At 37.2% G+C, this 22491-nt stretch overlaps 1 protein-coding gene across 4 annotated transcripts in view; it reads left to right on the forward strand.

The window, feature by feature from the left end:
• The window catches only part of LOC132202386 (uncharacterized), a 66143-nt gene that overhangs the window by 18455 nt on the left and 25197 nt on the right, over positions 1-22491 (forward strand). For all 4 annotated transcript variants that reach the window (XR_009442367.1, XR_009442366.1, XM_059629259.1 and 1 more), the window contains exon 2: positions 21510-21598. The gene's annotated coding sequence lies outside the window, so the exon portion shown is untranslated. The remainder of the gene's footprint in view (positions 1-21509; positions 21599-22491) is intronic.

Raw genomic sequence — 22491 nt, forward strand, 5'->3', positions numbered from 1 at the left:
GAGAAACAATGGGGCTGCTTTGCAACCGCACCGAAATTTTCTCTCCCCGACCCGCAGATGAGAATCGGCCGAAATATTAAGAAACGCTGGGGGCGGAGTTGTTCGCTCGCGTGAGTCGCACAAAAAGTGGCGTATCAGCTGATATCAACGGTTTGATTCTGAATACAAATGAGCCCCCGCACCAACAACAATGAGCTACTTGATGCTTATTCATTATTTATCAGCAGCAAACTCTCCCGAAGCACTTGCTTAGTTTGAGGTCCCGTTGCAAGCGGGGGAGCTTCTTGCTCTACATTTCGCTTGGGATAAACTTGACAGTATCTTTGCTATGTGCTTCAAGTTTTAATGCAGATACGTGCAAGACTACTTTGTGTGAAATTCTGCCCCAAGCCTGTGAGTAATTACGTTCATGAACCATAGTAAATTTATTTAAATAGATTTGCAGTAAAACACAGTCATGCGAATCAGACTGGAAATTGAAGAAAATTTAAGCTAAAATGTAAAATGTAAAACTTAAAATAATAGTGTGACCAAGACGTCAGTCGCTTTTTTCTAGCGTCGTAAAATTTAATTGAAGGCGTGAAGCTTATTTATTTTTACTCATTTTTACTGACAGTCAATTTGGTTTTTCACGCAGTTTAAAACCGATTATTTTATTAAACTCAATAATAAAAATTCAGAATTCCACTTGAGCCCTGCTTACAAAATTAAAATAAGTGAAACGAGGATTTTTAACTTTAATATTGATTGCGTTTTTAATTTTTATTCTGGAGCAATTTACGTCTTCTTTTTTTTAAGAAATTATGAAGTTTTACTTATTCATATTTAGGGCCAGCCTGTGCCGTTAATTAGTGGTGCAGAAGGCACCACTCCTACTTTTTGGGTTCAATTATTAAAAAAAATCATCATTTTTTTCCGGAACAGTTATTCGAAAAACAATTAATGCTTTAAGCCAATTTAAACACAAGAAATATTTGTCTTGTTCTCTTTGAAGCAGCTGTAATGCCGTGTTTTAAAAAAAAAAAACTCTTTCAACACAGCGCATAGGAAAATACACTTTGTGCACTTTTTTTCAGTCGCTTCTTTCATGAAAGAAAGATAAATACGGCCGCGATGCTAAAGACGGTGTTGTTGGCTGATCTTATCAGCAAACTGACTTGTGCTGAGCGAGTGGCTGTTTTTTTGCACGTCCTCGCCGAGAAGGAAAAAAGAATGAGATTCCATTACACACAGCATACACCTTGAAGCAAGTAGAAGAAGCAGCGTGATGAATAAACAAGGGGGAGGGGGGAACAGAGCCCGCGTAATTAATGCTTGGATAATTAAGAGGAAAATCGATGTGGCCGCCGCGCTTCATTTTTAATGCCGTTTTGGTGTTGCTGCGTCCCGCGGCGTGTTGAATAACCCGTATTTTGACACCACCGTTATTGATGATAGGTCGCAGATTAAGAAGTATTTACACGGGCACAGAGAGAGACACGCTTGCGTTTCCATTCCCTCGTATACAACAGCGCGTTGTTTTGAACTCTGCCCATAGCTGGCTTACGGCAAATGATCCCTGAAAGGACATTGGCCAAATTTAGTTGCAAAGTTTCTTTATTGATATATATCATCAAGCGGGCATCAGGTAATTACTGCCTTATGCATCATACATTATGCATAATTCAATTGAAATCGTGGAAATGTTCAGGAAATATAATAAGCCACAAAAAAATTTCAAAGTAATATTATCAGATTCCCCTTAGTTTGCACTACATCAATAATTGATCAACAGTTAATCTTTGAAGAGAGTGAGTAAATGTAAATCTTCTTATAAAATTGTCTCTATGTTTGTCACGTGGAATTATTAACAATTTATTTTTATTGAATTTGAACGATTTATAGAAAATAAATAGACTAAAAACATTTTTTAATTTATTAAAATAAATTGATAAAATATACAATAACTGAAAAATTAACCTTTAAATTTATATAATATAAAAACTCTAAATAATTTTATTAAAACTTCAGTATTTAAATAAAAATGTTTAATGACTTTTTATAATACTATGCTTTATGATTTGTTAAAAAATGGTGCCCATTAAGTGCATTAATTTCCATTTACGATGTGATCAGATAATTAAATTGCTATTATTGTTCCGTACAGCAAACGGCGAGAAAAATGTCTGAAATTACAGGTTTTGTGCTGAGCGGCCAGATCGGCGATTAATGGAGCGAACGGGCAGTGGGTCACCCGCCATAAATGTACACACCATGTAGAGTGGCGTTGGAGTCCCGTGATGGGCGGGCGGCGTGTGTTTGTGTTTTAATACGAGTGTGATTTATCGCTTTTAAAAGCAGCACACGCAATCATTACGCCACCTTGGCCATTTACATATTCAAATTACACGCGCCACTGCGCGTTGTAAATAAATTGTCTCTCTGTGGCGCTCTCTCATCTCCCCAGCGCACTCTTTTACAAAACAAATGCCGTGTTACGGTCTCTTTATTTGGGCCGAGCGCGCGTTAATTACTAGGGAAACGCGATTTGCTTTGTGCTCTAATTATTACTCCAATTAATCATCGTGCCGAACGTTGTGTGCGAACCAGCTCGTTTGACAAGCTTTTCCACTCAAGTGGAGCCCCGTGCATTTTTTGCGGTTGGAGGGTAACAATTTTTTATTAAATTACTAAATCAATACCATGTAAATATCATTAGTTTTGTGAATATTTTTAAATGCTCACATAAAAGGTGGTATTCATTTTGCGATGAGTAAAGAGGCATTTTCCGCAGCTTAATTTACTTGTAAAACTTTAATTAATTATGATGTTCTTTCATCTCCTAAGTAGCTTGTTATTAAGCAACAAAATACAATGCAAATTGAAATTATCAAACTTTAATTTTTCTTATCAACATTAAAATTTAGGATTTTTTTAGCTCTGATTATAAATGTAATGTATAGGCATCGTCAGAGTAGTCCAGGGGCCCTGCAAACATTTATAGCCACAGCTTCACTTGGCCAATGGCTAAAATTTTTAATATTCCTGGCTCATATTCAGCTTTTTCGTTGGAGATTTTAATTTATTTTTATTTACTTGCTAATCCCTTTTGAAAAATTATTTCGATTTTTTACAGTGAGATTATTAATAATTTATTTATTCTTCATTCATTCATTATTTTTTACTGCAGCAACACCAATTCAGAGGCCAATTGAGGCGCACTATTTTAATGAGGAGTTAAAAGAAATTCTATTCTTTTCGTGGTTTAAATAGGTTGGAAGGGCAAGCGAGCTACCCGATGTCTGCCAGTCATATCTTGAGCGAATAATTCATTTTTTTTAGATGTGAAACCTCGTTAACAATTAAATTATTTAAAAGGGGTTTGTTCTTAAATGAAAATGTATTTACTCAGATTAATAAACTTTTGCATTACTGTAAATTCAGAAGTGGCAAAATATTAATAGAAAAATAAAAAGTAGAATTCTTGTTGCCTGTAATTTTCAATATGAAAAATTTTTTATGCATCTCAAGCTTATTGTTAAGCAAAATGAAAAATGATATTAATTTGAGCGCTTAATGGATGAAATGATTAATTATAGCAAAAAAGGACATCCCTCACCAAAGTGCGTCACAAGCAGTCAATGTTATTTTCATCTTTGTTGATGTGGCAAAAATGCGGACACGGAAAATGGATTGGGGCAATAATTTTGTCCTATGCCCTCCTCTCTGCCGCACACACAGCCTCTGGAGCAATGAACGTGAATTATGGCCATTTTCGTGTTCTTTCTGGCTCTCCATTTATTCTGTTTGCGATGGAAAAGAATCCTCCTTTTCCACTTGTGCCCGCCATTTTTCATTGCTTGTTGTGTCCATGCGGCGCGCATTGATGCTTGTTGTGATCCGCCGAAAAACAGTTGGTGATTTATGCGTCGCCGCCGCCTTGTGACACATTAATACGCGGATATAATCTCTTTTGCCGCGCACACAAATCTTATTCACCGAGGGAAGTATGTGTATTTTTATGGCCGTGTCTATTCAATGGGGCATAAAAAGCGCCGCTATTAGCGTCCCTCCTGCGGGCTTTTTACTTCATTGGATGTTAACTCATAAATCTGCAGACGGCGCCATAAGCTGCAGCTGATAACGAAATTACGCAAAAGTTGTCCCCAGAAATTTAAAAAGAAAGCTAAATATTACCCTTGGGAAAAAAATACAGAAATTCATATATAAATTGATTATAATTTTGATAAAAATCAGAAATGTTTTTACAAAAAAAATGCTATATTATTATTTTTTTTTTGCAGGTTATATGGAAATCATAATTTTGTAGATAAATTATAGTTTGTAGCCTCATAATACTATAAAGAATGATGCTTGATTTTGACGTTTAAAAAAAGAATAAAATCAGTTCTCCTCACTTGAACGATTAAAACATAATTATTCTCACGTGAAAAGCTTGTATTTTAATACTAATAACTAAGTTTTGTTGATCCGTCTCAAATCAATGCGTCATGCAAGTTGTTTAAACATACATAATATTATTAAGAAATTTAATTTTTTAATTTATTAAATTTAAAATATGTACTAATCAATTATCATTATTTTCTATTTATTTTTATTTATTTACTTAAATATTGCTTACTTATCTTATTTACGTGAGTAAATTTTATTTTTTGTAATAAATAAAATTACTCTATCTAGTTCAAATTTTAATTTCTCTAAATCAGAATATAAAATTTTTCTGTTTGGAATTTTGAAAAATCAATTTAAAATGCCAAACAGAAATTTTATTTTAGTTTTGGTGAAGTTTAACTTTGAAATAGATAGTATTTTTATTTTTATGACAAGCTGTCTTCATAATAAATATACTTCATTTACATTTTTCTGGCTGTAAAATTCCATGTTATTAATGTATATCTGAGATTCGGTTACTATGCATTTGCAATGAAAGCACTAATTTTTTCAAGTCACGCATAACACGCGTCCATCAGCTAGCCTGCAATTTGCTGGAATGATGACATCCACCAACCATAAAATTTAAACTGCAAATTTTGTTTACTTTTTTAAAGCAGTCGTGAAAATAAATCGTGCTGCGAGCGCAAAAGTATTTTCCCTCATTAATCTAAAAATAATCACCCGCAATATCTAAAAAAAAGTAAAGAAAAAAAACACACACACTTTTAAATTAAATCTGATCATCAGACTTGATAAATTAAAAAAAAGTCTAATGCAAATACATTACGGCCAAGTTAATTAGTTCCACATTCCCCGAAGTTAACTTTCCAGGAGCAATTAAACAAGGCATTAAGTAAGGCTCGGTTCGGTTCATTTTTGATTAAAGTCGCGAGATTTGTACCGGGCCACGTTGTGTGTCGCCGCGTAATGAGAATTGGCCCACGTAGCAAACTCGGCTCGGCTCGGCCGCTCCAGCCGAGCACGTTTAACGAGGCATTACAAAAAGTGGCTAAGTGGGCATGCAAGGGGTTAAAGGGGTGGTGTTCTTTCAATTGGCTGCCGCCGGCGGAGCTCGGCAATTAAAATTTTAAGCCGTCGCTGCATTCGCAAACACATTTGTGCCTCCATTATGCGCCTTTTGTGTATGCAAATATCTTCCCCGTCTGTGTGTGTGTACCTGCCCTTCTCCCTGAGATTTCCATTTCTCTGTTCGTGTCCGTGCTATTCTGGCGAGGGAGGAGGCTTTCGGGATTACGACATGTTCGTTTGTGATATTTGCGCACGGGCTTGAATTATTTCCTCTTGCACAACCTGTTACGTCGCGTCTGCCACAGACTTCCTTCTGATCTCTCACTTCAGCTTGCAGCCGACGACAGGTCGACAATCCTCTCGCACTTCTCTGTTTTTCCAACTGATTGTTAGCTCTCCAATGTTCCGTTAGGACCAGTTTTTTCACCTAAAAAGTAAAAAAAAAATATAATTAAAATATTTTATAATTTTTAGCTTGAAAAAAATCACCTGTGAAAATTGTTTTTGTTTAAAAATTTAAAAAGCAGTAAGTAATTTGCTAAACTTAAATTTTTTTACTTCCCTTTTGTTTATAAAAATTGATATATTGCTCTTCAATCAAAAAGTATTCATCACGCTGTTTTATTATATTTATTTTAACAAAAGTTTATTTAATTTTCAAAATAACAAATAACTCTTTATAAAAGAAGGTACAAATCACAAAATCAAACTGGAATTAAGATTATCATAAAATTTTTGGTCACCAAAATTGCACATAAAAAGTTGTTGCATTCAATTTTTTTTAATAACTTGAATGCAGCAGTTTATTTTGTAATCTAGAACTAATTTTCTTCCTTTTTTATTTATATCAAAGATAAAATATTTTAACTGAAAATAGTAATGATCGCAAAAAGTTATTCCTCATTATATTTTTGGTATTAAATGCTTAAAGATTCATTGTTTTCGTTTTGCATCATTAAAAGTTTTAAGAATCAGTTTCCTTGGAGATGAATGAACAATGCATGTATATTTTGATAGTTTTATCCGCATCATAATGCGCTGCTAATAACAATTCGTCATTCGCTGGTGAGCTACACTGGCATTGGAAGATCAAGGCGAGGCGTAAGTGCGGCGAAAGGGCTCGGTTTTGGAGCCACCCCGGAGCCAGAATGGCTCCGACCGCAACTCGAGCGCTGCAAAAGCGACCAACCCTTTGTGACAGAAACCACAATAGTGTGGTCCAAACACTGAGCCACTCGAGCGAGAAAGAGTGAATTACGCGCGGCGCGCCTGCCAAACTGCTCGAGGTGATGGCGAATTCTTAAAATTAAGCAACTCCGCCCGCCAGACCCGGCCTCTAATTAACAGCCTTTGTTTATTTGTCATCACACCCGGCGCCAACTGGAGGCGATTTTTACGCCACCGCGCACAAAATTCGATGAAAACAGATGTTGCTGGATGGTGAAACCACGAAATTGAGGCGCCGCTCGCAGCGCTCGTAATATCCTGCTGCCTGAATAAAACTTTTAATGAAGCTCCCCTTTAGCCGCGGAAAATCTTTACCAAACACTTTTTCGCAATCAACGTCTCTTTCAAAGTTCGCGATTCAATTACTTCGTCTCTTGTAATTACCCTCTAAATATTCTGGCTGTACTTTGTTAACAAACGATCTTATGTTTCACAAATAATCAGATAAAAATTTCCTTTTGAGCAAAAACTAGTTCATAATTCTACTCTAGGCTAATTTAAACAATTTCATAAAAATCTAGCGATACATTCAACTTTAAAAAAATAATAATTGCTGCTTTTAGAGAACATACTACTTATATCTTCCTTGTATAAAGGACGGAAATTAATCTAAAGAAAGATAGAAAATTAATACAATTCAATTTAAAATGCTCTCGATTTTATTTTTTTTTTTAATTTTTTAAATTCCTCCCATGCATTTTTGTTGACCTAAAATTCAAATTTTATTTTATATCTGAGTTGTATTTAATCAAAATAAAAATTTATGCAGGGTTGCCAATTCCTTTTGATATGCATATAATCGACCACATCCATTCTAAAAAGCACGATTTAGCTATTTTCATATCATTTCCCTCTAGCGTTATTTTCCTCAAAGCGGATTCAGCGGATTGTGACTGCGGGGTTATCGTTTTTCTCGTTTATCTGTCACCGCCACTCACACCGCGGAATCCGCGACCGGCCGCCCATGGACCACAATCCAAAACCCTTAAGACTTCACCAAGTGGCGTGTTGAAGCGAAATGCGTCTTTGATGGTTGCGCTGAGAATTCTGGCGGCTTTATGGCGCGCGGCTCGGCCAGATTTGATATGTGTGTTTGCGAACAAAAAGGTTGCTCCACTATATAAAGTCGCTGCTCTCTCTCTCCAGCGTATATATTATGTTATGAAACCCTGTAAAATATCTACGTCTGTGCAGCTGAAAGACTGTGCTCTGGAAAGAGAGATTTTTCTCCCCCCGAGGGTAGCCCAGGGACATATACACGCATGCAAATACTCGCCACTCTTGCTTCTTCAAACATGTCCGATTTTATTGCCCATTTCTTTCTATTATTTTTTATTGCTCGTCCATAAAAATGTTATCTCGACGCCTCGGTTTTTTTTCGCAGCAGTGTCGGAGGACCGACCGTTCCTCTTTTTGCCCTCTTTATTCGCACTCGAGAGCCCGCTCGAATTTTTAATCAGCCGCGCCTGAGAGGTGAAGCCTCTTTGCAGTGCATATTTTTTTTTCCTTCGCTCGCGCTATCTCTGCCCTCCTATTCTGTGTAGAGAGAGGCATTTTATTTTCAGAGAGACGCGTCATATCCGAGTCTACTTTTTTATCACAAAGCGGGGAAGAGAACCCTTATGCTCTCCACTGATGCCTCTGAATTATGCACAAGATGTAATATGACTTTAAATTGAATTTCTGTTTGCTTGACTTGCCACCGACTGACAGACAGAGTGACTGGCGTTTCCAATCCTTTCCCAACCTGCACTCGTCGTTGCAGTTGAAAGAAATCTTTTGAGATCAAAAAGCAGCCTACAAGCCAATCCGTCGCAACTGATTTTTCTCATCCTCCACTCTCGGGGCGTCTTTGTGATTAATTCACTTCGCCAGTCACTCGGGACAAAATTAATAATGTTCTCCATCTGGATGACGAATTATGCAGAGTGGAATACGCGAATTAAATTGCACGAAGAAGACTCTTTTAGTCGCGGGGAATATTTATAATTGCCAGCGTTGAAATTAATGATCGCAAGAAGAGGAGAGCAATCAATTCTGGCCGTAATAGACTGTCCTATCCATTGTTCGTGGCACAAATGTATTGTTTCGCAGCTCAGCATTGTGCCCTGGATGGAAAATTTATCATGTTTTATTGCCGCCGCCGCCGCAGATGGATGGAAATAAAGCGGAGGGCTCCTCAGGGACGTTGCGCAAAAGTTGCACAGCGCAAATTTTCATCACCTGAGGATATCGTTTAGTAAAACATTTCAATCATATTATACGCTTGCAAAACGCTAAAGGTCAAAGAATTGTTCAAAAACCCGTTTTCCAGCAACAGGAAACGTATATTTTAATTTTCAGGCATTTGGATTTTCATATTGCAAAGTGCCGCCAGCTTTTGCGTGAGATTGTTTTAACCCCCAGGAAAGCGCGGTTTGAAATATTCAGAACGACGAAAGGCCCCAGGGTCGGCGAGAAAGACCTCGCAGGCCAAGCTTGAGTGAATTCGCTGTGGCAGGCGGGGCTAAATAATTCCTCCAGAGTCAGTCCTGATAAATTGTTTCTGCCGCGGGAGGGAAACAATTGTCTCTCACTGTGTCACCAACTCTGCCCGCCGGACCAAAAAGGCCTTTCCTCGGCTTGATAGACCAACACTAATTAGTTTTTTCTCCTCGAGAGGATCCACCAGCACACCAGTAAGGCAGCTTAAATGATTTAGTTCGCAGATAACGGCAAAAACCATTCCGAGGAATTGGACAAAAGGAGGGAAATAAATGGTGAAAAAATTAGTCCGGCTAAGGTGATGGAGAATTAAATATAATTTTAATATGAATAAAATGTAAAATGAAAAGAAATATTTTTCCATTTAACGTAAAATAGGGAAGTGAGGATCAAAACAATGACTGTATTAAAAAGTAATTTAGAGAAGGCACTTAATGTTTGAAAAAGGCAAAAATTAATAAAAAAAAAGCTAAGAAATAATGAAAATTTGGAAAAAAAAACTTATATAATAAGAGAGGAAAGAGATATAATTATATGCGTTTATAAGTGAATAATAATAACAATGTTACCAAGATTTATTTTCTTGAAGAAATAAATGCTGATCAGCCTTGTTTGAAAAATCAAGTATAACATTATCCGCTTTCCAAGTTAATATTTATCTTTTTCTCGACGGCTTCTTTCCCTTTTTTTTGTCTGGAATACATACATGTACTGTATATTTACTCTTGGCGAGGGAGAATGTGAGCACTGAGAAAAGACAGCGTGGCCAAATATTTTATCAGGCGAAAGTGAGAGACGCGGAAAAGTTGTTGCGTGCGGCGCTCGGCGAATGTATAAATATGTTCATATAGGCGGACACATACGTGCAAAATCCACAGCGGCGCCCGCGTGTGTTCTAATCTCAACAAATTCCTCAGCCGGAATAAACTTTTTGCCTGCTCCGTCATAAAAGTTTTAAATGGTTAGCAGCTAAACTGCCGTGGCTGCGGACCAGGCGCGGAGAGAGAATGTGGGTATGCTAATGCGATCGGCGGGATTCGCCTTCACTCGACTGAATTTCCACAAGTAAAAATGTCTTATCAATTTTTGTGCTTGTCGCCCAGCAAAGAAAGACGCTGTTGAGTTCCGATTTGCATTTATTTTACAGACTTGCTGCTACAGCGTGGTTAGGATTTTTTTTATTCATATTCATCCTTGACGTTCTAGCAGCGGTGCTGGAAATTGGCTCGTCTTATCTCGACTTGCTTTTCTAACAAGCACTGCTACATATTTATTTATCTTCCGAAGCAATAAAACAATTCACACAAAATTCCAAAACAAGAGAGTTCTCTTCTGATTTAAAACTAATTTTTTTTTTTAGTTTTTATTTTCAAAACATTTTCCTCTCACGTCCGTTTCAGCCTTGAACGCCACTTCAATAAAAAGCACATGCAGCGCCTGAAACATCTTTGATGTTTATTTGTTTTGGACGTGCCTGCGTCCCAACAGAAAAAGCGCTTTCGATTCTTCCTTGGTCGTTACGCATTCAAGTGGAGTTTCCATTTAAAATGACGCTTTTGCTACAGCGTCCGCTCGTTTTTGTTGTGGAACGTAATTATTTCTGAATGCTTAACGCACACTCTCGCCAAACGCAATCCTCAAATTAAACACGGAGCCCAGCACATTGCAACCTCTTTTTTGTACAAGACTGGCGCCTGCCTGTTATTCTCTGGCAGACGCGGGAGTGGAAATTAAATTTTGGAAAGATGTACTACTGAATTGAAAATAATGTTATTAATATTATGATATAAGTAGACTCAGCAAAAAAATTCTTTAAAGAAGCCGACTTTTTATTCTTAAATTTTAGGGGCCCTTACAGAATTAATTATAGAAAAGTAAATAAGGGAATCAAATATCTTCTTTAGGCAATTATTTAATTTTTTAATTTGCTCAATTCTGCTCGATTAGAGATAAAATAAAAATAATAATAATAAAATGAGCATAAAGGATACCACAATTAGAAGCGGTCTGCAAATATGTAAGTCTTTGAGCAAAGAAAATATACTACATAGGATTTACAAAAGAAAATATACTTTAATGACACATTATCGATACTCAGATTGCACTGTAACAACTGAACAAAAAATAATTCTAGAAAAATGACAATTCTAATTTTATTCATTTACCAAATTAGTAAAATTATAAAGAAGTAAAAAAATAATCCATATTCCTTATTTGCATTTGTTTTAAAATTTTGATGACTTCTTATTGGCATAGAAAAATCAAGTCTTTACAACAATGGTTTGCTAAATTTCCAATAATAGCCCAAAATAGATTCTATTGTTTTAAAGACTTGATTCGACTATGTCGATAAGGACTTATTTTGGAGAAGTTCATTTGGCTTGTTTCCTCTGCGAATAATATAAATCACGAACAATCAAATGCAAACATTTTTATTTAATCAAATTTTTAAATTAAAGCTATTAAAGGTTAACTTTCCATATTTTCATTTCTCCGGCGAAGAAAATATCCGAATCTTTTTGAGGTGGCACTCCGTCATTTGCAACGTGTCTAAATACGAGAGAAGTTGGGCCCTTCTGCAGGAAAAATGAGAACACTCACACGCGCTCTCTGGCTCTTAAAAGTTTGGCGCTGAAAGAAAAGTTTGAAATGCATAAATTATGAGAACGTGCCGGTGCGTGTGCGAGGCGCAGGGTTTCTCGGCGAGAGAGCGTGCTAACATCATTGTTATTCGAATTTAAAATGAAGAGAAAGCAGCTCCATTACCGACGGGCGCGAAACAAAACACGAAAAGGCGCGTTTCTCACCTTGCCTTTCCTCATTGTGAGTGCGAAACAATTAGCGTTTGTGTGCATTCACGCCGCCTGCCACTGAGATAGCGCAGCGAGCGACGCAAATAATCATCTTTGCTTCAAGAGCCGTGCTTTGCAAGCAGGTATAATTTCCCGCGGCTACGGATTGTTCACCAGCCGCATTATGCGAAAAATATTCTCCATAAGAATTCCTTAGAATTTTCATTCCCTCAGGCTTCCACTGCTGCAAATTAAATTTATAAAAACCAAGAAGAATTATATATTTTTCATCACATTTTAAAGGGGACCTGAATAATCAATACAGAGCAATTTGCAAAATTGTAACAAAACAATTGTTTTTAATTTTGAATGTAAAAAAGACATATATTTATTAAAATTTTGAAAAAAAAAAAAAACATTTTTAAATTATCTTTTTTTGCTCATTTACAATTTTATTTCTTTTCTTTTACTTTTTAATATATTATCAATATTTTTTACTTTTTATTTCACTTAGTATTTATCAAACAAGTGCCAACAAGGTTATCACAAATAAAAACTATATTTTATTTTTATTTTAGGTTAAAATATTTGTTGAAATTATGCCATGCTTAGTACAAATATTTGTGTTTACAATATACAGTACAAATGTAATTTCTTCTCTGTGGTACTTTTTCTTACTAATAATTCTAAAAATAATTTAGGAAATAATTAATATAATATTAAAAAATCATAAAAATTACCCTTGATGCCGTAAATCTTAGAGATATTTGTTGATTGCATCTCTGGCATTGCCATATATGTGTAGAGATAATTTTGAAAATAGAGATTTGCTAGAATTTCTTTTTTTCATTAATTTTTTCTGTTTTTCCAACAAGATTTTTACAAGTGAATTTCTTAATCGCAAAGACAACTTCTGAAAATAAAGATTTAAATCTGGATTCTTAATTTGAAAAAAAAAAAAACATGTAAACAACGCATCTTCTGATGTCAGTGGCGTGTGGAGCTGTGCGTTGTAAACGAAAAGAAACAAACATCGCCGTTCTTTCCACCGGCAAAAGGGTAAATTCGGTGCACGGCGCTTTGGTCTGTTGGCGAGACGAGAAGACAAATGTTGCAGGTGAGCCCCGGCGCAAAGGGGGTAAGGAATGACCTTCACCTATCAGCTCGCCCCACAGAATTAACCCTATCAGTACGCCGACGTTTCAGGGGAGTTTGGCTGGTCGGGCAGCAAAATAAGTGGCCGTGTAGTCGGCCAGAAACACACATACATGTAATGGAGGTGCGGCCTCCATTTATACTGTGGCAGGCGCTCTGCGTTTTAAAACCGGCTCGCACACACACATATATAAATTTACACACACGCATTCGCGCAAAAGAAGAGTGGAAAGAGAGAGATGAACAAAATTAGAGCAAAAGAGAAAGGCGCCGGTCTCATGCCTTTATTAAATTAAATTCTCCCGGGAATCCGCAATTTAATTACATTTCAGAAAAATTCTCCGCTCCACCGCCACACTCGAGGAAAAAACAAATCCAGCTGCGAGCTACTTTTCCACTAGCGAAAAGCATAAATAAATTCGGCCTGCGACTAACTAACCCGGTGGCTAAAGGGAGAGCAGCCAGAAAGAAGAGAGAGAGAGACACGCAAATTGACGCTGAAAGGGCGGCCGGCTTTTTCGCTCTCTCTCTTTCTCTCCCGTGAGTCGCCTTATTTTCCTCACTCTACTTTTATTGATATTCTCCAAAGGCAGCTGCTCAGCGGCGGCTCCGGTTTATTAGAACATTTCGCAATAAAAGCCTTTCGAGATCTATAGCCGGCCGGCCGGCCCTCGCTTTCTTCTCTTTTCTTCTGTGTTACTCTCCGGTTGTTGGCTGCTTCATTACTGTTTCAGCCCCGCCGGGGTCAGTCATGTATATATGGCCCTTTGGAATAAAGAGAGGAAAGCGTTTTATGGAGTTCATTATTAGCCCCGGGCGCAACGGGTCAACAAAAGACCTGCCTGCCTGCCTGCCCCGTGCACCGCCCGGCCATGGCGTGGTGACGCGGTCACTCTTGGATTAAATTAATTAATCACGACGTTGATAACTCTCTGTGGCGCGCGGCAGTCGAAAGTCTGCAAACATACATACACGTCAGAGAGAAGCGATTCTTGTTGAGGAAATTCGAACGACAGTTAAACATAAATAATGCTCTGAAACAACTCAGTGATTTAACTTTTTAGTCAGCGTAGGTTTGCTCCTTTGAACGTCTCGCTTCAATGCTACCTTCTATGTATATATCCACTGTTACTTTGTTTAAACTACATTTATTGAGGCAGAATGAGATTTTGATTGGGCAAAATTATCTTATACTTGATTAATAATCATGTATTTGTGATAATTTTGCTCTTTCTGGGATATTACCAAATAAGAAACGATAGATGGAGCTTATAAAGAAACTACACTAATTAGCTTAAAAATTTTGGTTTTATTTAAATTATTTTAATTTATTAAATGTATGTTGATTTAATTATTTGTATTTTTTTATTTTATATATTTTATAAATTTGCAGGTTATGTTTATTTAAATTATTAATTTGATAACATTTAAAACTTAATTTGATGTTTATGTAAACAAAATTCTTTTGTAATTTAAATAGTATAAATTTTTAAGTAGCAAAAGCCTTGCTCTTCTGATTAGGAATAATTTGAAAGGAATCTAAATAGCTGATTAGCTGATGAGAAAATTTCCATGTATCCTAAGTACTTAATAATGCACTATCAAGTTCAATAAAGAGCAGAAGTATTAATGATAAAAAAAAAAATCAAATTTAATGTTAAATAATCCAGATGGAATAACATCATTTTGAGTGAAATACAGCAATTCAAGTCAACTAAAGCTCACTGCGGCGAATGGGGCTTTATTATCTTAGGCTTAGCATAATTTTTAACTATAAACTCAGAGTTGCCGTTTTGTCCAACAATTTTCCTTTCTTGCGATAAATTAAATATTATATTAATTATTCGCGGTGTTTAAATTTCCCAAGAAATACATCGAACTCTCGTAATTGATTTCTTTTAAATTAAATTTCACCATTAAAATTTTTTGACAAATATTTCTTCCTGATTACTGACTTTAAAATTGGTCCAATCTGAGATGCCTTCTCTCTTCCCTCGCCCTTTTCTCCGGTCGAGCGGAAACGTGATCTCGAGTGTTCGCCGAGGGTATCATCTCGGCCGCTTTTCCGAATGCGCGCCGCCGCCGTTGCTGATTCATTGGCATTCCGAAGACGCGCGGCTGCTCAACACACCAGGCAAATTAAATTGTCTCCCCGTCATTAGAGTCGAGGGATGACAAGCGGCAGGCAGCGAGCTAATTATTTAACAACATGTAAAATAATTTGGCGGCAGCTCTGCTGTGTCGCTCTCGCTCTGTGGGCGTGATGCATTCATCTCTGGCTGCTCTGCCGCTGGTTTAATATCATCCGCGTGTCATGCTTAAACAGGCAGGCCTCCCATGTTATGTTCGCTTAATACATTTGGCCCGTTTAGCCGAGCACGCGTCTCGCATACGCAACCAGCCAAACTGCGGCCCAAACCACGCCGCAGCCGGCAGGCGGCCATTTTTCTCCCAGCACCAATTGCTTCGCCTTTCAACTTTTGGGCTCGATAAGGCTCTCGCCGCCGCTATTAGCTCGCAACCTTTGCCCATGCTTGCCGCTTCAATCTGTTTTTATTTCTCAGAGGTGCCGAATTTTTTGCATTATTTATGCATTAATATCCATAAAGGTTGGAAATTTCGTTTTCCGCACCAATGCTGTAACTTTTGATCACTACGTGTCTCTCTAATCTCGGATTATGTTGGAAAGCATAAGCTTACTTTGAACAAAGATATTTTTTTCAAAAATATGTTATTTCTTTAAGAGCTTTTCAGGATCAATTCAAAGATTTTCAGAGATTTTTGGTCAATCCTAATACAGCGTACAAAAATAATTCCCATATATACAATATCATTTTTGCACATTGCTGTTTTTTATAAAATCACATATGTATAAATCAGTTTCTACAATACGTTGCCAAGGAAATAACCTTGTTTCAAAATTCCGTGTTCATCAACAGTGAAACTTTGTGGCTGTTTTACACACTGAAATTCTTAACAGCAATTAGCTCCTTATAATGAAGTCGTAAACCGGCAAACGCTCATCGCCCTAGTCGTCGACGTTGACGCGAATCATCAATGATGCGTGCAACCAGTGCATTACATTCACCTCTGGAGCGCGACCCGAGTAATACACATGGGATGATTAATTACCTCGTGCTCAACAAAGTGCTCTTTCAAGTAGGCAATTTATCGTCTCGCGCGGCGGCGCGTGTCTCAGATATTTCAATTTCAAATTTGTGAGCGAAATCACTTTATAAAAGGGCGTTTTTGCCGGCGCCGGGAAATAAAGTGCTCCACTCGCGGACATGGCTGGTATTTATCAAACGGCAGACGTGTTTTCAACTCCGCCCGCCTGATGCTCTCCCTGCGCCCCGACGATTCTCTGCAATCTTGGCACGGATTTTTCCGAAATTGGCCCTATTTTTCCGCTTGTCATCTCCAAATCATTAAAATATGTCCCTTCGTCCCCGTTGTAAATAAAAAAAAATGTCGATCATGTGCCCCTTTTCAGAATTGATGAATGGAGCTTTTCATCATCGTTTTCCATTTATTCGCAGTCGTCTTTATTATGGCAACTTTTGATTGATAATCTTGAATAACACTTACGTCAGCAATATTTCCACCGCCGATGGGAAAAATATAGGTGATACCCCTAATTGCCTTTTTGCACCACCGATGAACCATTATTGTAATATTGATGTTTTTTTTTATGCTGAAAACTTTTTTCCTCTTCAGAGAATTATATACTGTTTTCACTTTCCCGTCTACCAAAAATATGCTAATATTTTGCCAAAAATAATCCTACTTTTAATTGGAAATGATAAATTTCAAATAACATGGCAAAAAAAAAATTAAGGGGGGTTTATAAAAAAGACATTTCCTTGAACTCAACCATTAAATATTCGTTTAAAATGGAAATGTTTGCACAAAACCTGCAAACCAGGAAAAATACTTGTTTACATATAATTCACCTTACAAGTCAACGTTGCAAAAGCAACAATTTTACCACCCTTAGTACACTTTATAATTTTTTTTTTTTTATCGGCAAACTTGGATAAACTTGTCATTTTTTTCTAACAAAATCAGCAAAATAAAAAGTCGATAGTACGAGCAGCCAACGTTTTTTCAGCGCAGGTCAAGCCAATTATTACGGGCTAAAAACAAACAGAATCGCCAAGCTTTGGGTAAAACGGATAAAAGGCCGGCCGGTGCAGCCCGCCAACCATTATCTTTGACTGCGAGTGTTTGTATTATGGAGGTGCGCGGGGCGAGAGCAGAGGGCACATCCGCATTTTGCCTTTTTAATTAAACAACGTATGCGAAGGCTCACGCGCATATGAGCAATGTTTTCATTACCGCGATGATGCCGCTAATAGGACTTGGCTTCCGTCGGCTATTTTTTTGCGCTGGCGGATTTGCAGCGTTTTAAATCGCTCTCAGTTTGTCTGCTTGTGGAGGCACACGTCGCGCACACGTGTTGCATAACCGTTGCGGGTCAAGGAAAGGAAAGAGGAACGGAAAGGCTTTTCCTTCTGGCAATTAGCCCTTTGGGTGGATGATTAATGGCGCCCAAAGCCGTCCCCGGCGAGAGACGCCACTCGGTGCATTTCACTGTGAGCAGAGCCAACTCGAATGTTTTTATTTGGTGCACACGCGAAGATTTATTCTTGCGAAAAGTTTCTCAGTCCAATTTATCATTTTCGCTCGTAAATTTCGCAAAGTGCCTTTTTCACTCTCGGCAATGACCAAGGCAATTTCCTAATATTTAATTTCAAATTAATTAATAATACTGAAATATTTAATAAATCGAAATTAATTTTATCTTTTAAAGCTGAATTTAGTATGGTTAATTTATATCTCAAAAATTAATCAAATATCCAGTAAAAATTTGATGAAAGATAATATTTTGAACTGCAGTTATTGAACAAATAAAATGTTTGAGACTCATCAGTACCAACACAAAAACAAAAAAATGCAAAAAAAAATTGCAAAACATTTTGCCAAATTAATAATATTAAATGAGGCTGCAGCCCGCAAAAGAGACATGAAGACTGAAGAGATATTGCAATTTATGTAATCTTAATAAAAAAAAATAAATAAATAAAAATAAAATAAAATAAATAAGGTTTATCGTGGAAACTGTTGAATGATAAATCAGCTTTTTGTTTCCTGTCATAAAAAAATTAAAAAGTTTCTCATCAAATAATTCTTTGTCCCTCCCAGTCTTTCAAAAAATTCAATCTTGAAGCTTAAAAATAGTAACAAATATTAAAAATTGGGCAAAAAAATGTACATAATACCTATAAAATGACGAGACTATATCTATTTTTATCGAAATGTATGAATTGCTGTATTGAACCATGGACATAGAACATTGAAAAGTCACGGTTGGGGACTTTTAAGGCAAGGACGAAGTAGGTGGTGCGATGTTTGCAACCCTGGGGCTTTTTGATGGGATGTGTTTCAATCGGCAGCGTTTCCTTTTCCGACGGCTGTTGACGATCAATATTGCGCTCTCTGCCGTGGCGTGCAAACCGTGAACGCGAATGTAAAAACGAATTTTTGATCAGCGGCTCTCTCTCTCCCTTTGTTTCCGATTGTAATTAACTGGCGCAGTCGCGAGTGACGTTTACATTAAAGTTGGATGTGGCGGTAAAGCGGGCAATACGCGTGGCGGCAATCGATGATAGACGTTGATATTTCCGCGCTGTTTGTTTTGAATCGACAATGATTTGTCACAATTGAAATGGTTGCGAGCCGTATTTGTACATTTTCCACTTTACCTTTTTCATTCAATTTGAACTTACACAATTGCAATTTTTTTGGCGTAACAAAATAGAAAAACTTTATTTTCGACATGAAAGCTCTGCGTTAAAATTTTAATTGTGTTTCGCTGAACATAAAAGAGTCGTGTGTTGCTTTTGGAAAGTTTCATCATCAAAGGAGCGGCATAAATTAGTGCTTTAATTCATCATCGACTTAAAAATTCATTAAAGCGACGCACGCCTGCTCTTACAAAACCCATCCATTGCGACTAACGGTTGCATTATTAAGCAAAATTACCTGGCGCGAGTCATAATGGCACAGCCAAGTGCACGGGCATGCAGTGATGATGCGTAACCATGCATTGGCAATCAAAACTTATCGCACTAATTGCGTTTGGCCGCAGATTTCGGACGTGAGAGTGAAATTGTGTCAACCAAACCTGAGCCAACAACGAAAAGATATCAAATTATATTTTGCTTTGATATGAAATTTATATTTTGATTTAAATTCCAAAAAGCTACATAAATTATTTTGAAAAATTTTATTCTTGTGTAAATAATTAAATATCCGGACTTTCCTTGTTTGCGATAATGTTGAACTTAGTCTGCATTTGTTCATTTTATAAAAAAAAAATCAGATTCTGAATTAATTTCCCGCATAAATGACATCAAAGTCAATTTTCACAGATCGCTTGAATTTCCCCAGAGATTCGTGTTTATGAGGTTTGTTTAAGCTTCACAGATCACGGATTAATGGGATTTAAATAGTACAAAGTGGCAGTTTGTAAAATATATTATTGCCTAAAAGCAAGATTCCTTTATGGGTATTTATACCGTTATTAAATCTACCGATGGAATAAAATTAATATTTTTTATTGCAATTGATTGAATTAATTGAAAAATCTCAATTTAAAGTTCTATTGGTTACATTAAAAAGGTTCCAAAAAAAGTTAAAATCAACAAATTTTTTTTTATTAATATATAGTATAATATAGTAAATAATACACAGTTATTCTTTTAACATCAAATAATATGAAACATTTTAATTTTAAATAATGTTATATAATGATAAATAATTTTAAAAGTTGTACTGATCTATAATAATTTCTTTTGTTGATTTAGCACAGTAAAATATAAATATATAAATAGATGGAAACAATTCTATGTTAATGCAAAACGATTGGACAGAATTGTTGACTGAAGATTGATGACGTTCCCTTCCTCTTTGGTACAATGGGAATAATTCCACACAATGCCGAGTTATTCCCACCTTGACGTAAAGCGTTTTACCTCTCAGCGTACTATATTAAGAGTGTGTTGGCAAAAACTTGAAAGCCACAGTTGAATGGTGGTGTGTGTAGTGCACACCCTAGCGCGCTTTGTGCAATATTAATGGCGAGAAGCGTTTTACAACTGTTGATAAATCCCTCGTCGGCCTGCGGCTCTGCTCTTAAGGTAATGAAAACGCATTCCTATCTCTGCGCCAGATTGTGTCCTTATGAATGATGGCGGTGTCAAGAATGGCATGCACGCGTTTGCTGCCTGCCTGGCATGACAATGGGCGCCCCACAATGCGCGGAGAGCGCCCATCAGCCGCGCGGACAAAGGCGCCATATATGAAAATGGCTCGCCCAAGAGTGCACCAATAACTGCGAAATCGCTGCTGGCCCGATTGTAATCAGCCGATCACGCTGCAGGTACTCGGCGTCCTCGCTCGACTCCGACCAGAGAGTGCGGACGTCGAGAGTTTACAACACTCGAGTGGCCTCTCCACTTGATTATGTGTCGAGAACACACCGCACCACTTTATTATTATTGCTGATGCGGTTGCAGTTGAAAATTAATCGAGACGCATATCCGTACGCACTCGGGCCATCCAATGCATAGCTGATAAATTTAATTGGAAATTTTGAGCAAACGATTTTCATTTAAAATGCTCGATTCAAAATTGCATTTTGCAAAGACGCCAAAACGTTAATATTAAAATTTATTATGAAATTAATTTTTGTTCCGTTTTGAATTTATTTATATTAAATTACAGGGAAAAAACTTATTATTTTAATCTCTATTATTTGAAACCATACCTTAAATATTAATTAATGAAAAGCCAATTTTTAAATGCATTCAAAACAATTTTTGACTAGAAGTTGATAATTTATAATTAATTATATACACTGATTAAAAATGAGAATATTCAAATGTCATAATTTGTGATCAAACTTTATCTCTTCCATGATTGAGATGACAAAAAAATTAGATATATCAAGGTTTGCCGGGAAAATGTCCACCGTACAGTGTCACACGCAAAGTAAAGTTTTGATTCCCTAATATGAAGCCTTTGTCATCTGGAGGAAATCTAGAGGAATGCCGTCGGTGTGGTTTTTCTCATTTCGTGGCAGACATCTCTCCCATGGCCTCGCACACTCACCGGAATATAAAAGTTTTCGCTGGCGGCTGCAGATAAACTTTATTCAATTCCCGCCTAAATCCCTTCAAATTGAACCGCCAAATTCGGCGCCTGTATTAAATTCATTTGAATTTTTATTCGTCCTTTTCTCTCTTGGGTTTTTTCTCTCTCCGTCTCAAAAACCTCAGTCAACGCAGAATTCCAGAGTGTTTGACAAAAATCATTTTCTTTCAGATGGACTCGGCTACTGACAGATGTATACCACCTTGGTCACTAGGAAGAGCCTGCTGAGCCAATGCAGCTAAAGCTCGCCTCTTTAAAAGGTAATAAATCTAGATTTCCATTTTTCTCACCCCGGGGGGTACTTTTCGGTAGTTTTTTGTAAACATAAATTTATAAAATTTTCCTTTGGAGGAAGGAAAAAAGAATCCCCGCTGTGATTTTGACGATTGTTCGCTGCGCGGGTCGGACAAGGTTCAAAACGCACCACGTCCCTGCTTCATTCATTAATTTTAATTGGGCGGGCGGAGAAAATTTTGAGGGGGGAAAGTGGGCCTTTCGCGTTAGTGCCAGACGAGCAGTTTTGAAATATTTGCGAAAGCAAATTTCATCAAGGCGGCAGGTAATGCAGTTACACTCATGGCGCAGCATGGATGAAAAGTTTGCAGGGTGTTTTGACAAAAAGCGCGGCGGCGACGGCGGCATAACGGCGAGAGCACACATCAGCCCAGCTGAGCGACATGACTGAGGGGAGCTTAAATGTATTATCCTTGTAGTGTGACAGCAATGGCAGTGTGTGGCTTGAATTTTATTCTCTGCACAAACACACGCACACACACACACCGGCGGGGGATATTAAATTTCGGCTGCTACATGAATCACTGAATATTTTATTTCCACATTCAAAAGCGGCTCATGAGACGAAATGTTTTAATGCTGCTGGTCGCACCGAGAAAATAAATGGTTTTCCTCCGAAATCCCCTTCGAATCAAAAGAGGATTTTGCGAAGGAGGATCAAAAGTTTGCTCCTTTGCTTGCTTTTGGCTTTGTTCGATGATTCTACTAGAAAATATTGGAGGGAGATAAACTCTTACATTTTATTTTGTAACATTTTGACCGTCTGAACTACAATTAAATCAAAGTAATCAAAAGTTCTTTTTGGTTCATGAATTATTCTACTAATAAAAATAGCAAAAAATAACACCATGAGAATCAG

This window comes from Neocloeon triangulifer, unplaced genomic scaffold (assembly GCF_031216515.1).
Source record: "Neocloeon triangulifer isolate White Clay Creek 2 clone unplaced genomic scaffold, ASM3121651v1 ptg000015l, whole genome shotgun sequence".
NCBI classification, from domain to species: Eukaryota; Metazoa; Arthropoda; class Insecta; order Ephemeroptera; family Baetidae; genus Neocloeon; species Neocloeon triangulifer.